Consider the following 20,638-nt stretch of genomic DNA (forward strand, 5'->3'; position numbering starts at 1 on the left):
CCTATTTTTATTTTTTATCATTTTATTTATTCATTTATTTTTATTAGTTGGAGGCTAATTACTTTATAATATTTTTAAAGCAAACTTCATATATATATTATAATTTTTGTGATTTAGTTTTTTTTTTTAATATTGTATTTTAGAGAATCTAACCTCTACTCTAGATTTTTAATCTTTGCTTTTTGATATTTGTTATCAAATTTTGTACCTTTAAGAAGCCAATCTTCAGTACCCATTTTTTACTTGGGAGTGTAATTGCTGGCTTAACTGCTCTCTACCCCTTTGGACTCTCCTTTTTCTCCACCAGGTCATCTTTATCTCCTCCCTCCCCCTTCTCTTCTCTACCCATTTCTGTGAATCTCTTTGTGTGTTCTGGGCTGTGGAGGACACTTAGGGAACTGACTACTGGCTGGGTCTGTCTCTCTCATTTTGATTCCCACTTTTCTCCTCCTGGTCACCTCTGTTTCCTTCCTCCCTCTTCTTTTCTCTTCACTGTGTAACTCCGTGAACATCTTTGAGGGGTCCAGACTATGGAGAGCACATAGGGAATTGATTACTGGCTAGCTTGCTCTCTCCCCCTTTGATTCCCCCTCTTCTCCTTGTAGTCACCTCTATCTCCCTCCTCCCTCTTCTCTTCTCCATGTAACTCTGTGGGCCTCTCCAGGTGTCTCTCACTGTGGAGAAACTTTTCATCATTAACCTAGAGTTTTGTCATCAGTACTGTATAGATGGAGAAGTCTTGAGGCTGCTGTAAGAATAAGATAGAAAACCAGAGGCAAGAGATTTAAGTCCAAAACCTGAGAATACCAGAGAAATTCTGACACGAGGGAACATTAATTGACAAGAGCTCATCCAAAATCCTCCATACCTACACTGAAACCAAGCTCCACCCAAGAGCCAACAAGTTCCAGAGCAAGACATACCATAAAAATTCTCCAGCAATGCAGGAACACAGTCCTGAGCTTCAATATACAGGCTGCCCAAAGTCTCACCAAACCCATAGACATCTCAAAACTCACTACTGGACACTTCATTGCACTTCAGAGAGAAGAAATCCAGCTCTACCCTCCAGAGCACTGACACAAGCTTCCTCAACCAGGAAACCTTGACAAGCCATCCGTCCAACCCCACCCACAGCAAGGAACCACCACAATAAAGAGGAACTACAAACTGCCAGAATACGGAAAGGCCACCCCAGCAATCTAAACAAGACGAAAAGGCAGAAAAATACTCAGCAGGTAAAGGAACAGGATAAATGCCCACCAAATCAAACAAAAGAGGAAGAGAAGAGGAGTTTACTTGAAAAACAATTCAGAATAATGATAGTAAAAATCACTCAAAATCTTGAAAACAAAATAGAGTTACAGATAAATAGCCTGGAGACAAGGATTGAGAAGCTGTAAAAAAAAAAAATGTTTAAAAGGACCTAGAAGAAATAAAAAAGGGTCAATATATAATGAATAATGCAATAAGTGAGATCAAAAACACTCTGGAGGGAAAAGTAGAATAAAGGAGGCAGAAGATAGGATAAGTGAGGTAGAAGATAGAATGGTAGAAATAAATGAAACAGAGAGGAAAAAATAAAAAATGAATTAAAAGAAATGAGGGCAAACTCAGAGACCTCTGGGACAATGTTAAATGCCCCAACATTCCAATCATAGGAGTCCCAGAAGAATAAGACAAAAAGAAAGACCATGAGAAAATACTTGAGGAGATAATAGTTGAAAACTTCCCTAAAATGGGGAAGAAAATAGTCACCCAAGTCCAAGAAACCCAGAGAGTTCCAAACAGGATAAACCCAAGGCTAAAAACCCCAAGACACATATTAATCAAATAAACAAAGACCAAACACAAAGAGCAAAATATTAAAAGCAACAGGGGAAAAACAGCAAATAACACACAAGGGGATTCCCATAAGGATAACAGCTGATCTTTCAGTAGAAACTCTTCAGGTCAGAAGGGAATGGCAGGACATACTTAAAGTGATGAAAGAGAAAAACCTATAACCCAGTTTATTGTATCCAGCAAGGATCTCATTCAGATATGAAGGAGAAATCAAAAGCTTTACAGACAAGCAAAAGCTGAGAGAATTCAGCACCACCAAACCAGCTCTACAACAAATGCTAAAGGATCTTCTCTAGACAGGAAATGCAGAAAGGGTGTATAAACGTGAACCCAAAACAACAAAGTAAATGGCAATGGAATCATACTTATCATAATTACCTTAAATGTAAATGGGTTGAATGTCCCAACCAAGAAAACAAAGACTGGCTGAATGGATACAGAAACAAGATCCCTATATATGCTGTCTACAAGAGACCCACCTCAAAACAAAGGACACACACAGACTGAAAATGAAGGGCTGGAAAAAGATATTCCACGAAAACAGAGACCAAAATAAAGCAGGAGTAGCAATAGTCATATCAGATAAAATAGACTTTAAAATAAAGGTTGTGAAAAGAGACAAAGAAGGACACTGTATAATGATCCAAGAAGAAGATAAAACAATTATGAATATATATGCACCCAAAATAGGAGCACTGTAATATGTAAAGCAAATGCTAACAAGTATGAAAGGGGAAATTAACAATACCATAATAATAATGGGATACTTTAATACCCCACTCACACCTATGGATAGATCAACTAAACAGAAAATTAACAAGGAAACACAAACTCTAAATGATACAATGGACCAATTAGATCTAATTGATATCTATAGCACATTTCATCTCAAAACAATGAATTTCACCTTTTTCTCAAGTGCACATGGAATCTTCTCCAGGATAGATCACATCCTGGGCCATAAATCTAGCCTTGGTAAATTTAAAAAAAAAAAAAAAAAAAATTGAAATCATTCCAGTCATCTTTTCTGATCACAATGCAGTAAGATTAGACATCAATTACAGGAGAAACACTATTAAAAATTCCAACATATGGAGGCTAAACAACCCTCTGCTGAATAACCAACAAATCACAGAAGAAATCAAAATATGCATAGAAATAAGTGAAAATGAAAACACAACAACCCAAAACCTATGGGACACTGTAAAAGCAGTGCTAAGGGTAAATTTCATAGCAATACAAACTTACCTCAAGAAATAAGAAAAAAATGTCAAATAAATAATGTAACTCAACACCTAAAGCAACTAGAAAAGAAAGAAATGAAGAACCCCAGGATTAGTAGAAGGAAAGAAATCTTAAAAATTAGGGCATAAATAAATGCAAAAGAAACAAAAGAGACCATAGCAAAAATCAACAAAGCTAAAAGCTGGTTCTTTGAGAAGATAAATAAAATTGACATATCATTAGCCAGACTCATTAAAGAAAAAAAGGAGAAGAATCAAATCAACAAAATTAGAAATGAAAATGGATAAACCACAACAGACAACATAGAAATACAAAGGATCATAAGAGACTACTATCAGCAACTATATGCCAATAAAATGGACAACTTAGAAGAAATGGACAAATTCTTAGAAAAGTACAACTTTCCAAAACTGAACCAGAAAGAAATAGAAAATCCTAAAAGACCCCTCACAAGCACAGAAATCAAAACTGTAATCAGAAATCTTCCAGCAAACAAAAACCCAGGACCAGACAGCTTCACAGCTGAATTATACCAAAAATATAGAGAAAAACTAGCACTTATACTATCCAAACTCTTCCAGAAAAATGCAGAGGAAGGTAAACTTCCAAACTCATTCTATGAGGCCACCATCACCCTCATACCAAAACCAGACAAAGATGCCACAAAAAAAGAAAACTACAGGCCAATATCACTGATGAACATAGATGCAAAAATCCTTAACAAAATTCTAGCAAACAGAATCCAACAACATATTAAAAAGATCATACATCATGACCAAGTAGGCTTTATCCCAGGGATGCAAGGATTCTTCAATATCCACAAATCAATCAATGAGATACACCACATTAACAAATTGAAAGATAAAAATCATATGATTATCTCAATAGATGCAGAAAAAGTCTTTGACAAAATTCAACAGCCATTTATGATAAAAACCCTCCAGAAAGCAGGCATAGAAGGAACATACCTCAACATAATAAAAGCTATATATGACAAACCCACAGCAAGCATTAGCCTCAATGGTGAAAAACTGAAAGCATTTCCCCTAAAATCAGGAACAAGACAAGGGTGCCCACTCTCACCTCTACTATTCAATACAGTTTTGGAAGTTTTGGTCACAGCAATCAGAGCAGAAAAAGAAATAAAAGGAATCCAGATCTGAAAAGAAGAAGTAAAACTCTCCCTGTTTGCAGATGACATGATCCTTTACATAGAAAACCCTAAAGACTCCACCAGAAAATTACTAGAGCTAATCAATGAATATAGTAAAGTTTCAGGATATAAAATTAACATACAGAAATCCCTTCATTCCTATACACTAACAATGAGAAAACAGGAAGAGAAATAAAAGAAACAATTTCATTCACCATTGCAACAAAAATACTTAGGAATATATCTACCAAAGACCTATATATAGAAAATTATAAAACACTAATGAAGGAAATAAAAGAGGACAAGAATACATGGAGAAATATACCATGTTCATCATGAGAAACGCTGAGTTGGAGGAAGCACAAGCTGGAATCAAGATTGCCGGGAGAAATATCAATAACCTCAGATATGCAGATGGCATCACCCTTATGGCAGAAAGCAAAGAGGAACGAAAGATCTTCTTGATGAAAGTGAAAGAGAAGATTGAAAAACTTAGCTTAATACTTAACATTCAAAAAACTAAGATAATGACATCTGACCCCATCACCTCATGGCAAATAGGTGGGAAAATAATGGAAACAGTGAGAGACTTTATTTTGGGGGGCTCCAAAATCGCTGTAGATGGTGACTGCAGCCATGAAAGTAAAAGATGTTTGCTCCTTGGAAAAACACCTATGACCAACCTAGGCAGCATATTAAAAAGCAGAGTCAATACTTTGCCAACAAATGTCTGTCTCATTAAAAGCATGGGTTTGCCAGTAGTCAGGTATGGATGCGAGTTGGAGTGTAAAGAAAGCTGAGAACTGAAGAATCGATGATTTTCAACTGTGGCTTTAGAAAAGACTCCTGAAACTCCCTTGGACTACAAGATCAAACCAGTCAATCCTAAAGGAAATCAGTCCTGAATATTCATTGGAAGGACTGATGCTGAAACTGAAACCTCAATACTTTGGTCACCTGATGCAAATAACTGACTCATTGGAAAAGACCCTCATTCTGAGAAAGATTGAAGGCAGGAAGAGAAAGGCACGACAACAGATAAGATGGTTGAATGGCATCACCATCTTGGGCATAGGTTTGATCAAGCTCCCTGAGCTGGTGATGGACAGGAAAGCCTGGCATACTGCTGTCGATGGGGTTGCAAAGAGTCAGATACGGCTGAACGACTGTACTAAACATGTTTACTTTGCTTATATTTTTATTTGAAGCACTGATTCTGTTTACTCATTTATGTAAAATATTTTCTAAGCTTGATGTCACCCTTCTTGTTTATAGAAAATTCTGTTTTTAAACATAGAAATTTTATTAAAATATTTTAGTTACAATATTTTACTGTAAGGTTCCCCTCAACATAATATGCAGCTACATCTTATTTACCTCCATGGTATTAATTTGGTCATAATATACATTGTGATTTTTATCAATGACAATAGTTGCATGTGTATTCTTTATACTGCAATTAATGTCAAGGTCTGCAGCATATATTGGTGTATATTTTTTAAATAATTATTCATACTTACTACAATATCATGTTTCAATGTCATAGTACGAAATAAAAACTTATGCATATATTCATTTTCGAGGTACTACATATTTTAGAAATATATATTATTATACTACTGATTGTCTCTGTATATTTAAAGCTCAGTATATTTTAAGCTAAGAAACCATCAGTTAAGAGGACAACAGGAACAGTAAATGGACACATTCTCCAAGGACATAGAATTGATAAAAGACTAAATCTATTAATCTGGAAGATCATAAACTGATAAAATCTTTGCTTGAAGAATAATCTGTTGTACATAGTAATGAAACTGATAACTGTGTTATGAGTCAGCATTCAGCTAAAAAATTGCAGTCGGATTCTTTACCAGCTGAGTCACAAAGGAAGACCTCAGCTAAAATAATTTGTGTCAAAATTAATATTACTGTTCAGACAGTCATTGGCTTATAACAGTTCAACTTAAAATTTTTGACATTATAATGATGCAAAATTAATACACATTCAGTAGAAACCATACTTTGAATTTTGAATTTTATCAATGATCTTTTCCTGGGCTAGTGATATGCAGCTACAAGTTTTAGTAGTACTAACAAAATTAATCACTATTACAATTTATTGTGTTACTAAACAAGAAGTGCAAATTAAATACCAAGATAATATAAGCAGCAATGACAATCAGTTCAGTTCAGTCACTCAGTCATGTCCGACACTGTGACCCCATGGACTAGAGCATGCCAGATCTCCCTGTCCTTCACCAACTCCCAGAGCTTGCTCAAACTCATGTCCATCAAGTCAGTGATGCCATCCAATCATTTCATTCTCTGTCATTCCTTTCTCCTGCCTTCAGTCTTTCCCAGCATCAGAGTCTTTTCCAATGAGTCAGTTCTTCTTATCAGGTGGCCAAAGTATGAGACAGCCCAATTCTCTGATTTTGAATGGGATATTATTTGAAAATTCTTACTTGTAGGTTACAAAGTCTCCCCTTAAGATCCATAAATGTATGTTTTTACATTCAGACAAGATATTGCATTCTTCTTTGCTTTCTATTACCATGCACAGGGATTAGGATACAGTAGTATCTCATAAGAATGGTGATTTTAAATCAATTAATTGATTTCTCAAATTAGAAGTGACCATCAATTTGTAGGAACTAAGGATCCTACAGCAAGAAAAAAATGTGCAAATAATCTCTCATTCTATCTTACATATTTCTGTGTGTCATTAATTTGAGCAACAATAAAAACTTAGTGACTGAAAATCTAAAATATAATCTCAGGAGAGGTATTGAATGTCATTATCCAAAATATACATGTGAGGTTATCCACAAGGTACATGTGAGCTTTTCACAGTAGATAAGAAAATTAGAGGATGGAGAGAAATAAAGGGTGTACCACTGTACCAGCATGCAGCAAACAATAAATTACCATATATTCTCAATACTACAAGCATTCTATCAAGGGGATATGTCTTAGAAAGATAATCAAGTACCCTTGAAAGATAATAGGAAAGCAATATATCATGCTCTAGGAAAAGCTTTTTGGCATGCTAACAGTATTTAATGAGACCCCATAATAGAATGGCTATATGCCTATAAGCCTCTCATCAGTGACAAAGTGTAATTTATTTTTTCATGAGTTGGCTGTAATCCTTTAATTTGCAGTAAGTTTATCTGAACATCTTTCAGCTAAAACTAGATTAGAAAATCCCCATAAACTAAGAGCTAGCACTTTGCTACATGCTAAGGCTATGATGCTTAAATTTTGATATTTAGAAAGTTTATATGTTTAACAAGCTCCCAATTCACCTCAAAGTATATAAATAATTGCACTTGAAGAAACTCTGCTTACTATTTACTGACTATAAACATTAATTCTATAGGAGACAAATATGGACTACCTCTTAAGTATAAAACAGACAATAAATTTTGTATAAAAATATTGTGAACACCATATTTAGTAGTAGATTTTTTCTCAAAGGTTTTCATAAGTGCTTAATTTTCCTTATCTCAGTGAAGAGTCATCACTCTTTCCCAAGTTAATGCTGCTATTTGAATGTAGGCTAATATTGCCTTTTGCTTTCATGAGAATCTTGGATTCATCTTTTATTTCCTAAATATTTAAAAAAATAAAACCCTAACTTTTTCTTCTTAATGTATAAAATTCCTTTAAAATCAGTCTGACCCTATGTCTTATTACACTTTTCCTTCACCATTCAAAACTTTAAAATATATTATTCTCCATTTATCCACTAATTAATATATAGCTAGGTTCAAAAATACTGGATTCTTTCCTAACACTGCTTGGAAAAAAGTCATCATCATCAAGTCCATCTTAGTTGTGAAACCCAAAAGATCCCTTCCATATGTAATGAAACTTCACTATTTACTCAAAATCTCTATAATTTTCCTCACTGTCAAGACTTGAGCTAGTTATTCCTTGTATTAGAAACATACACTAAATTTTACCACTGCTTTCTCTTCTTAAAATTCCCTTCCCTTGCCTGCCTCTTAATTAAAAAGTATTCAATTTTTAGTGATCTTTTAAATATCAACTTTTCTAAAAAAGTCTTTCTTGCTCTTACAAATTTGGTTAATTGCTCCTGTAGCATTATGTAATTATCTTTGCAAATTATCTATACCTCATTAGAAATTGTTTGGTTAGTTTGTATCTTTACAATTAGATTGCCAGCTCCTACGGACTAGGATCCAGGCTTTATTGTTTGTTTGCTTGTTAGGAAATGTTCAATAAATATTCTCTGAATGACTGAATTACTACTCCTGGTATTTTCATCTGATGGCAAGCTTATTTTTAATATAATGCTCAACCTTTTTCTTTCCACTATCTTTATTCTTTCTTTTAGATTTTTCTAAACACTATTTGAATGTCCATCTTATATACTGGCAATTTCCCACCTTATAATGTCTACCATTCCAGTGTAGAAGTTAAGATCTTATATTATTTTCTCTCTTGCACATAGATTCAGGCTTGTGACCCAGGCTTCAGCAATTTGAAAAAGACATATTCAGCAACAAACAGTTTGAAGAAATGGACACAAGGAATCAGTTTTTCATGTAAGACTTTCTATAGCAACAATGCAGAGCTCCTAGTGTCCAATGTCCAATGAAGGCACTGTCTAGTGGAATGTTTTTGCCCAATTGTTACAGGGGAATTCACAGTTGAGAATCATTACAGTGTGTTGTATCATTTGTGACCTGACTTCAAGCCAAACTCTCCTGCTTTCCCAGAGATCCAATGAGCTATCAGATTTTATAAATACATTTCCTGCTTAAGCTAGTTTAAGTGGATGTTGTTTGATTCAACTATGAGCTCTGATAAATATTTATCCTGTTTTGTTGTTGCTGGTTTTTTTTTTTTTTGTATCATATTTCCCCATGAATTCACCTAATGGTGAATAAACTGAGAGCATAGGTCATGTGGAAATCATGTTCAGTTCAGTTCAGTTGCTCTGCTGCTGCTGCTGCTAAGTCACTTCAGTCGTATCCAATTCTTTGAGACCACATGGACCGCAGCACGTCAGGCCTCCCTGTTCATCACCAACTCCTGGAGTTTACTCAAACTCATGTTTATTGAGTCGGTGATGCCATCCAACTATCTCATCCTCTGTCATTCCCTCCTCCTCCTGTCTTCAATCTTTCCGAACATCAGGGTCTTTTGAAAATAGATAGATACAATAGCTTTACTAGAAATAAGATCAGAGCACCAAGATTGGGCTTTTCAGTTACAAGAGGAAGAGGGAGATCTAGTGAAATAGACTAGATATATGAAAGAAGGAAAAAAAGAATGTGTCACAGAAAGCATTGAAGGCAGAATTTCAAGGAAAGGGATGTTAATTATGACAACTGATGTGTTAATGAAAAGAGAACAAAGTTGGAAAATGGAGGTTATGAATAGTATGAACTTCGAATCCTTCATTTTATTTATACCATTCATTATTATCTACTACTTGACGACATCACATGACTTGTCCTTTTTCTGGTACCCATATTTGCTTCTCTTGTAGCTCAGTCAGTAAAGAATCTGCCTGCATTGCAGGAGACCCAGGTTTGATCTCTGGGTTGGGAAGATCCCCTGGAGAAGGAAATGGCAACCCACTCCAGTATTCTTGCCTGAAAAATCTCGTGGACAAAAGATCCTGGTGGGCTGCAATCCATGGGGGCTCAAAGAGTCGAGCACTACTGAGCGACTAACACTTAACACCTACTATATTTGACAACTAGAAGCTTCAAACCCAAATTGCTTTAATTGAATTCAGACCAATTTTCCAAATTCTGTTGAACAGTTCCACTGAAACATGACCCATTCCACAAAAATAAATCATTTCTGTTACTCCCACCTAGATTATTACTCTTTAGGTGTCCTTTTCAGTTTGGCAGAAAATTTAGATTCAATGAAATTTCCATGATTCATAAATCATATTAATTTCATCTCTTAAATATCTGTCAAAAATTCTCCCTTCTCCGTCTTACTACTGCTCAGTATTTTACACCCATATCATCTCTTGTTTGGGTTATTGCTATATCCTCCTCATCAGTATTTCAGTCTTTAGTCTTATTTCTCTTTGATATTCTCAAATTTCCTGTCACACTAATTATTCTAAGGGCAAACTTGATAGTGTGCTATTCCTGCTCACAATCGTTTTGTGGCCTCCCATTACTTTAGAATGAAAATCTGCATCTTAGGACATGATATTCCTGATACACCCTTACACAGTAGTTTCATTGATTCTCTTGCTTCTCTCTCTGGAGCTGTGCTCCAGGAATTCTCAACTATATTTTTTTATCGGAAATTGGCATATTTTCTCTCATTTTCAATTTTTTTTTTTAAATTCAGATTTCTCTGCCTGAGTTACTCTATACTTTTGTCCAAATGGCACTGAGGGGCCACTATACATTTGTCCAAATGACACTGAGTGAAGTCACTCAGTCATGTCCAGCTCTTTGCGACCCAATGGACTGTAGCCTACCAGGCTCCTTAGTCCATGGGATTTTCCAGGCAAGAGTACTGGAGTGGGTTGCCATTTTCTTCTCCACTGAGGGGCTATACTGGCTGTCTAAGTAAGCTTGAAAGTATAATAGAGACACAAATTTAACTCATTTGTAAAACTTTACACTGAATTTGGGGAACTTTTGGAATCTAACAGTGTTTCTAATATGCAGGCCCTTCTTCTTCCTACATAAACAAGTGCCAGGCAAAAGTTGTTTATGTAATCTTTATGAAATTTCTAGAAAGGATTTAATTGATTTTAGGGTATAGTAGGAAACATAGTTTAACTTACTCATCTTTTATTTCTGAAACAGCAAAAAGATTGTGAAATAGCTCGATATAGGTAGAACCCAAATTTTAGTCTTTCAAGTATATTGCAGTAAATAAAAGTTGCTCAGTCACCATGTGGTATCTGACTGTTTATGGCCCTAAGTACTGCAGCACTCCAGACATCTCTATCCTTCCCCATCTCTGGAGTTTACTCAAATTCATGCCCGTGGCATCAGTGATACCATCCAACCATCTCATTCTCTGTCACTCCCTTCTCCTTTTGTCTTCAATCATTCCAAGCATTAGGGTTATTTCCAGTGAGTCAACTCTTCACATCAGGTGGCCAACGTTTTGGAGCTTCAGCTTCAGCATCATTTCTTCCAATGAATAGTCAGTGTTGATTTATTTTAGGATTGACTGATTTGAACTCCTTGCAGTCCAAGGGACTTTCAAGAGTCTTCTCCAGCACTACAATTCAAAAGCATTAATTCTTTGGCACTTGGATGGTCCAGCTCTCTTATCCACACATGAATACTGGAAAAACCGTATCTTTGACTATACAGACTTTTGTCATCAAAGTGACACCTTTGCTTTTAAGTATACTGCTTAGGTTTGTTATAGCATTCTTTCCAAGGAGCAGTCATCTTCATTTCATGGCTGCAGTCACGGTCTGCAGTGATTTTGGAGCCTAAGAAAATTAAATCTGTCATCACCCTATTTATTTAACCTCTATGATGAGTACATCATATGGAATGCCGGACTGGATGAATCACAGCTAGAATCAAGATTGCTGGGAAAAATATCAACAACCTCCTCAGATATTCAGATGATACCACTCTAAAGACAGAGGGTGAAGAGGAACTGAAGAGATTTGTGATTAGAGTGAAAGATGAGAGTGAAAAAACCTGGCTTTAAACTCAACATTAAAAAAACTAAGATCATGGCATCCAGTCCCATCACTTCATGGTAAATAGAAGTAGAAAAAGTGGAAACAGTGATGGATTTTATTTTCTTGGTCTTCTGTGAGGTTATTTTGTTGTTGTTGTTCAGTTGTAAGTCACATCTGACTTTGCAACTCATGGACTGCAGCACACCAGGCTTCCCTGTCCTTCGCTTATCTTCTGAGCTCGCTCAAACTCATGTCCATTGAGTCGATGATGCCATCAAACCATCTCATCCTCTGTCATCCCCTTCTCCTTCTGCCTTCAATCTTTCCCAGCATCAGGGTCTTTTCTAATGGGCTCTTTGCATCAGGTAGACGAAGTATTAAAAATTCAGCTTCATCATCAGTCTTTCCAATGAATATTCAGGTTTGATTTCCTTTAAAGATTGACTAGTTTTATCTCTCTGCAGTCCAAGGGACTCTCAAGAGTCTTCTCCAACACCACAGTTCAAAAGCATCAATTCTTCAGCACTCAGCCTTCTTTATGTTTCAATTCTCACATCCATATATGATCACTGAAAAAAGTATAGCTTTGACTATATGGACATTTTTTGGCAAAGTAATGTCTCTGCTTTTTAATATGCTGTCTAAGTTGGTCACAGTTTTTCTTCCAAGATTATATCTTTAAAAAAATTCTGTCATCAAAACTATGAAATAGAAAGTGGCCTAAGAGAATAGAGTAATCCTCAAGAAGCACTAAGTCTTCATTAATTACTCCCTGAAGGCAATGGAGAAAACAAGGCTAGTAAATGTGGTTGGCTATAGTTCCCTAAAGCTGACTTTATTCTCATTTGTATAGTTTCCTAGGAGCAGGGTTATAGACATTTACTCCATCTGTTATTTCCAGATCTATGCATATTGAAATATATGTGCATACCTGCAAAGAAGGTCAGTCTCTAATTTCAAAGATAACTTCCATTGATATAGTACTCCAGGAAAGCAATGACATTCTAAACAAGACAAAAAGCAATGTTCTACATAGCAGATGGTACACTTTGGTAGGTTTCTCATATTGGATTAGATAAGGAAGATATTCAATACTACCTAAGTGCCCTCATAAACACGAAACAATAATTATCTTGCAAAATATCTAGTAATCACAAGCAAGGTTATTTTCTGTCAATAATGTCATTGGTATATATATTTTCTCAGTAAATATATGCATGAAATAACTGATTTACCAAAATTGCTGTTAAACACCAAGCTTACTATTTTACATGCTAATAACCATGTTCTTGGAGTTTTATATATATATCCAAGGAATTATGGTAATTTTAAAGTTTAACGATATACTCCAACTCTGTGTTAGATGTTTTGGGTCTAAAATACTACATGGACAAAATGGTAGATGGGTCTTTCCAAGCGTAATTGCAAGATATTCTGATTTCATGAAATAGTTAGTGCCTTTCTTGAAAGAAAAATTACCTGACTGCTTATATTGTCCATCTTTGTTAAATATTTTGTTTTTATTTTATTTCATAATAATTATAAAATGGATAGTATTCTGAATCCATTTATTTCTTAAAAGTTGTGTTTTTTTAATTATAATATATGAAGGATGTATACAAAATTAGATAGAGTGACTTCTTGACTTTCACTATAACAACCAGAAATGAAATAGGCATACATCACAGATCTGTACTAAAGAAGTCAGGAGTGTGGGATGCAGAATAAACATATTAATATGTAACAAGATCTACACTGGGAAAAATAAGGAATTTATTGATCAAATAGATTATGAATATACATTTTTAAAGTTGTATGTGATCACCTCTCAGTCATCTTGTGGAAATGGATAATAAACATTTATTACAGTTACATTAATGTAAACCAATTAGATACATGTGGAATATTCATATAAATTTAAGTAGATTGCTTAGGTAGGAAGTTAGGCATGAGCAACAAAAAGTGGTCTGGCCAAAAAGATTCAAGGTGGTCTTCTAACACCACTCCAGACTGGCCCCAGTGAGACCCAGGAGAACTCACAGATATGCTAAAAAAATAACCAGAGAGTTTTCCACTCCAGAGCATGTGTCCTAGGCACACAGTGGATGCAAACTAATCACAAGGACTTCTCCAAATCCCATGTGCTCCTGATACACAGACATGTCTACAAGTGATCTTAGGCAGCCAGGAGCCCACTAATGGTTCATAAACATTTTAAACTTACACACATCTGATTATAACAGACTGAGTTATGGGAAAGATAACAGTTTATAAAGTCTGTTGTTATTCAACCTTGCAACTGTCAACCAAAATTTTCAGTCCACAACCATCTAGATGAATATATAAAAACCCTATCTTGAAAACCCCTGTACTTCATCATTCCTGGCTCACTTCCTCTCTTGGCTTGACTTACTTCTCCCTTGAGGAGTTCCTTCTGTTCTTTCTTCAGTAAACTTATTTTTGCCTTGAGTAAGACCTCAGATTCTTCTTTGTGTCCTTACCAAGAACTGAGGAAGAGTCCTTTTCAATTCTCCCTGTCTGCTATCAATTCTCCCAATCTCCCTTATCTTTGGGCAAAATGATTGGTTATAATTAGAATATAGAACCTTTTCTCATTTTGTTCAATTTTATTGAAGGAAATTTATAGTGATCATTATAATAATATGTATAATGGATATTTTTGTAATCATAAAATTGGAAATCTACAGAAGGTTTTAAGGGAAAAGAATATTATCTGAGGTAAAGATCAAAGTATATTTACATGTTCATTTAAAAATGAGCCTACTTTAAATGCACCAAGTTCATTCATCTGGAAGTTACTTCAAATTGTAAAAGAAATTGCTGAGTGACATTATTTAATCAATTTCCTCACTATTTATATTCCAAAATTATTTCAAGTGACACAATATAAATGAGATTTGTTTTCTCTTTAATAATAGTTCACATCTTCCTGTTTTCTTTGTTTCAAGATACTGAAATAGGCAAAAGAAAATGAAATACTGCGTGTGGCAAAGAATCTAAAATATAGTACTTGACTTTGAATAATAACTAGAGATACTGACAATATAGAAAACATGCACTCATGACATTTATTTTATATTTCTTTCTCTTTTTTTTGTTAGTTGGAAACAAAAAGAAAGCTGATGAATTTGCTTTCTCTTTAGTGAAATTGATAGACATAATTCTAGATTGTATTTTTGGTTTCTAAGTAAAACCTATAAATGCAAAGTTGGTAATGCCAATCCTAAAAGAAATCAACCTTAAATATTCATTGGAAGGGCTGAAACTGAAGCTAAAGCTCCAATACTTTGGCCACCTGATGGGAAGAACCGACTCTTTGGAAAAGACACTGATGTTAGGAAAGATTGAATTTAACAGAAGGGGCAGCAAATGAGATGGTTATATAGCATCACCAACTCAATGAACAAGAATTTGAGCAAACTCCAGAAGATAGTGAAGGACACGGAAGCCTGGCATGTTGTAGTCCATGGTGTTACAAAACTGTGACTGAACAATAACAACAATGTCACTCCACCATAGCAAGATATGGAACATCAATATGAGACCTACAGTGTTTAAGTTCATAAGCTATAATCAGATATTTTTGCTTTGTTTGGTCTCTAGCATTTCATTAATTGCATGATTTCATGGTTAGTGATTATAAGATATAATGTTTTTGTACATTTTGTAATGTTTTTGTAGTGTAATTTTAAACAAAATTTAAATTAAGTATTTAATCAATACTAAATTGATATTTATCCAATATTATTTAATCAATAATAAAATATCACAAACACTTTTTTGAAAATAATTGGCATTTTAAAATATTCAGTAGATATTCATGACTCTAGAGTAACTGAAAATAATTTTTTATTAAACAATACACTTCACTAAATAATATTTCTAAAGTTCTCTGCTTCCCCAATGAAAAATTGTCCAAGTAATTAGCCTCCAACTAATAAAAATAATTGAAAAAAAAATTGTCCAAGTTAAAAAGTTTATCTGTGGGAACTTTTGAATATATTTAACTCATTCAAGTATGCAAACTCATTTGGTACAAGCACATGAATAACAATATTTGAGAAATAGATGTAGTGGCAAAGTTACTATGTCTATAAATATATATATATATATATATATATATATGTATATATATATATATATATTATATAACTGTGCCACATAAATATAAAGAAAAAATAATCAGTATATTTCAGAAAGTCAATCAAGTATTTAAAAAGAAATAAAATCAATTGGTTTCTAAACTGATTAAGTGAAGTTTTGCTGATTAATTTAGTTTTGCTCTGCTGAGAACTGTAGTTGAGAATGATATTGAACCATCTTAAATAGCTTTTAAAAATATAAAATATATGTTAACATATGTCTGTTTATATATAATAAGTATGCTATGGACACATGTAATTGCACAGAAATATTATGAAAAATGATTTCTACATAAGCATAATGCTGATTCATTGTGTTCCTTTTAAAATTGAGATACTCACCTTGCTTCTTTCTTCTTTTGTGATATTTCAGGTTACACTTTACACAAGCATCATATCTACTTTATGTGAGTTACAGGCATAATGAACTCCTATGGATCCATTATCCAGCTTAAGTACTAGAACATCAAGAATACTTTGCACCTACTCACAGGCTCTCTTTTTCATGCCATTCCTGTCACCTCTACTCCAAGAAGCAAGCATTATTATAAAATCCCATAGCATCCATCACTCTTTCTTTAATAAGAAATCACAAAATTTGAGTGGAAAATAGTATTTATTTCTTGCTCCTAATTCTGTGATGAAAATGGAGCAGCTTTGCTTTGAGCTAAGTTTTGCTCAGGTTCTTTCCACACTTGTGGTTTCCAGGGCTCATGGAGAAGTCAGAAGCAAAAATGTGATGGCATCCTGCCATTTCTACTAACAGTCCCACTGTCAATCAAGTCACATGGCCAAATCCAACATCACAGGCATGTGTGTTGGATACAGTATGTGTATGTGAGTTGGGAGGGGGGGGGGGATGGAGGATTTTGCATAGTTGGTGAGCAATTATTTAATATTATACCTGTATTGATCATTTATTTGATTCTTCCCTCAAATTATGAGCACTATCTTATGGTATTAAACTCCAAAGGGAGGGAAGAAAGACCCTCACAGATTACTGGTATTGTAAGACAGCAGGGCCAATAGAACCCTCCTCTTCATGTATTCTATGTTGATTTAGGACGTATGTAGTAGGACTTCCATGGTGGCTCAGATAGTAAAGAATCTGCCTGCAGCCCAGGAAACCAAGGTTTGATCCCTGGGTTCAGAAGATTCCCTGAAAAAGGAAATGGCAGCCCACTCCAGTATCTTTTTCTGGAGAATTCCATGGACAGAGGAGCCTGGTAGACTAGAGTTTATGGGATCTATCACTCAATTTATGACTGAATGACTAGCACTACTACAGTAATGCTATCATTTAAGTATATATTATCATTTAAATTTCATTTTGCTGCATTCAAAATAAATATAAAATATTTGAAAAGAATAATTGTTATATAGCATAACTAGTTTATGTTATCATATTTATTTGATAATAATAGATAACACCAAGTCAAAATATACAGTAATAAAAAATGGTGTCTAATGAATTTTTGTACTTTTTTTTAATTTTATTTATTTTATTTTATTTATTTTTAATTTTTTTTTTTTATTTTTCAGTGGGTTTTGTCATACATTGATGTGAATCAGCCATAGAGTTACACGAATTCCCCATCCCGGTCTCCCATCCCACCTTCCTCTCCACCCGATTCCTCTGGATCTTCCCAGCCCAACAGGCCCGAGCACTTGACTCATGCCTCCCACCTGGGCTGGTGGTCTGTTTCACCACAGATAATATACATGCTGTTCTTTTGAAACATCCCACCCTCACCTTCTCCCACAGAGTTCAAAAGTCTGTTCTGTACTTCTGTGTCTCTTCTTCTGCCCTGCATATAGGGCCATTGTTACCATCTTTCCAAATTCCGTATATATGTGTTAGTATACTGTAATGTTCTTTATCTTTCTGGCTCACCTCACTCTGTATAATGGGCTCGAGTTTCATCCATCTCATTAGAACTGATTCAAATGAATTCTTTTTAACGGCTGAGTAATATTCCATGGTGTATATGTACCACAGCTTCCTTATCCATTGATCTGCTGATGGGCATCTAGGTTGCTTCCATGTCCTGGCTATTATAAACAGTGCTGCGATGAACATTGGGGTGCACGTGTCTCTTTTAAATTATTTTAATGGAGCTAAGTTTATAATAATTAAATTAAGCTTTCAGTTTCAGTTCAGTCACTCAGTCGTGTCTGACTATTTGTGATACCATGAACTGCAGCACACCAGGTCTTCCTGTCCATCACCAACTCGAGGAGTCCATCCAAACCCATGTCCATCGAGTCAGTGATACCATTCAATCATCTCATCCTCTGTTGCCACCTTCTCCTCCTGCCCTCAAACTTTCCCAGCATCAGGGTCTTTTCCAATGAATCAACTCTTTGCATCAGATGGCCAAAGTATTGGAGTTTCAGCTTCAACCTCAGTCCTTCCAATGAACACCCAGGACTGATCTCCTTTAGGATGGACTGGTTGGATCTTCTTGCAGTCCAAGGGACTCTCAAGAGTCTCCTCCAACACACAATTCAAAAACATCAATTCTTCTGCCCTCAGCTTTCTTTATAGTCCAACTCTCACATCCATACATGACCGCTGGAAAAACCATAGCCTTGACTAGATGGACCTTTGTTGACAAAGTAATGTCTCTACTTTTTAATATGCTGTATAGGTTGGTTATAACTTTCCTTTCAAGCAGTAAGTGTCTTTTAATTTCATGGCTGTAGTCACCATCTGCAGTAATTTTGGAGACCAGAAAAATAAAGTCAACCACTTTTTCCACTGTTTCCCCATCTATTTGCCATGAAGTGATGGGACCAGATGCCATGATTTCAGTTTTCTGAATGTTGAGCTTTAAGCCAACTTTTTCACTCTCCTCTTTCACTTTCATCAAGAGGCTCCTTAGTTCTTCTTCACTTTCTGCCATAAGGGTGGTGTCATCTGCATATCTGAGGTTATTGATATTTCTCCCAGCAATCTTGATTCCAGCTTGTGCTTTCTCTAGCCCAGCGTTTCTCATGATATACTCTGCATATAAGTTAAATATGCAGGGTGACAATATACAGCCTTGATGTACTACTTTTTCTGTTTGGAACCAGTCTGTTGTTCCATGTTCAGTTTTAGCTTTTGCTTTCTGATCTGCGTACATGTTTCTCAAGAGGCAGGTCAGGCGATTTGGTATGCCCATCTCTTTCAGACTTTTCCACAGTTTATTGTGATCCACACAGTCAAAGGCTTTGGCATAGTCAATAAAGCAGAAATAGATGTTTTCCTGGAACTCTATTGCTTTTTTTGATGATCCAGCGGATGTTGGCAATTTGATCTCTGGTTCTTCTGCCTTTTCTAAAACCAGCTTGAACATCTATAAGTTCATGGTTCATGTATTTCTGAAGTCTGACTTGGAGAAATTTAAGCATTACTTTGCTAGCGTGTGAGATGAATGCAATTGTGCGGTAGTTTGAGCATTTTTTGTCATTGCCTATCTTTGGGATTGGGATGAAAACTGATCTTTTCCAGTCCTGTGGCCACTGCTGAGCTTTCCGAATTTGCTGGCATATTGAGTGCAGCACTTTCACAACATCGTCTTTCAGGATATAAATAGCTCAACTGGAATTCCATCGCCTTCACTTGCTTTGTTTGTGGTGATGCCCACTTGACTTCACATTCCAGGATGTCTGGCTCTAGGTGAGTGATCACACCATTGTGATTATCTGGGTCGTGAAGATCTTTTTTGTGCAATTCTTCTGTTTATTCTTGCCACATCTTCTAAACATCTTCTGCTTCTGTTAGGTCCACACCTTTTGTGTCCTTTATTGAGCCCATCTTTGCATGAAACGTTCCATTGATATCTCTAATTTTCTTGAAGAGATCTCTGGTCTTTCCCATTCTATTGTTTTCCTCTATTTCTTTGCACTGATCACTGAGGAAGACTCTTTATCTCTCTTTGGTATTCTTTGGAGCTTCGCATTTGAATGGGTATATCTTTCCTTTCCTCCTTTGCTTTTCACTTCCCTTCTTTTCACAGCTATTTGTAAGACCTCCTCAGACAGCTATTTTGCTTTTTTGAATTTCTTTTTCTTGGGGATGGTCTTGATTCCTGTCTCCTGTACAAATTCACAAACCTCCATCCATAATTCATCAGGCACTCTGTCTATCAGATCTATTCCCTTACATCTATTTCTCACTTCCACTGTATATTCACAAGGGATTTGATTTAGGTCATACCTGAATGGTCTAGTGGTTTTCTCCACTTTCTTCAATTTCAGTCTGAATTTGGCAATAAGGGTTTCATGATTCAAGCCACAGTCAGCTCCCAGTCTTGTTTTTGCTGACTGTATAGAGCTTCTCCATCTTTGGCTGCAAAGAATATAATCAATCTGATTTTGGTGTTGACCATCTGGTGATGTCCATGTGTAGAGTCTTCTCTTGTGTTTTTGCAAGAGGGTGTTTGCTATGACCAGTGCGTTCTCTTGGCAGAACTCTGTTAACCTTTGCCCTGCTTCATTCTGTACTCCAAGGTCAACTTTCCCTGTTACTTCAGGTGTTTCTTTACTTCCTACTTTTGCATTCCTGTTCCCTATAATGAA

Source organism: Muntiacus reevesi, chromosome 11 (assembly GCF_963930625.1).
Source record: "Muntiacus reevesi chromosome 11, mMunRee1.1, whole genome shotgun sequence".
NCBI lineage: Eukaryota > Metazoa > Chordata > Mammalia > Artiodactyla > Cervidae > Muntiacus > Muntiacus reevesi.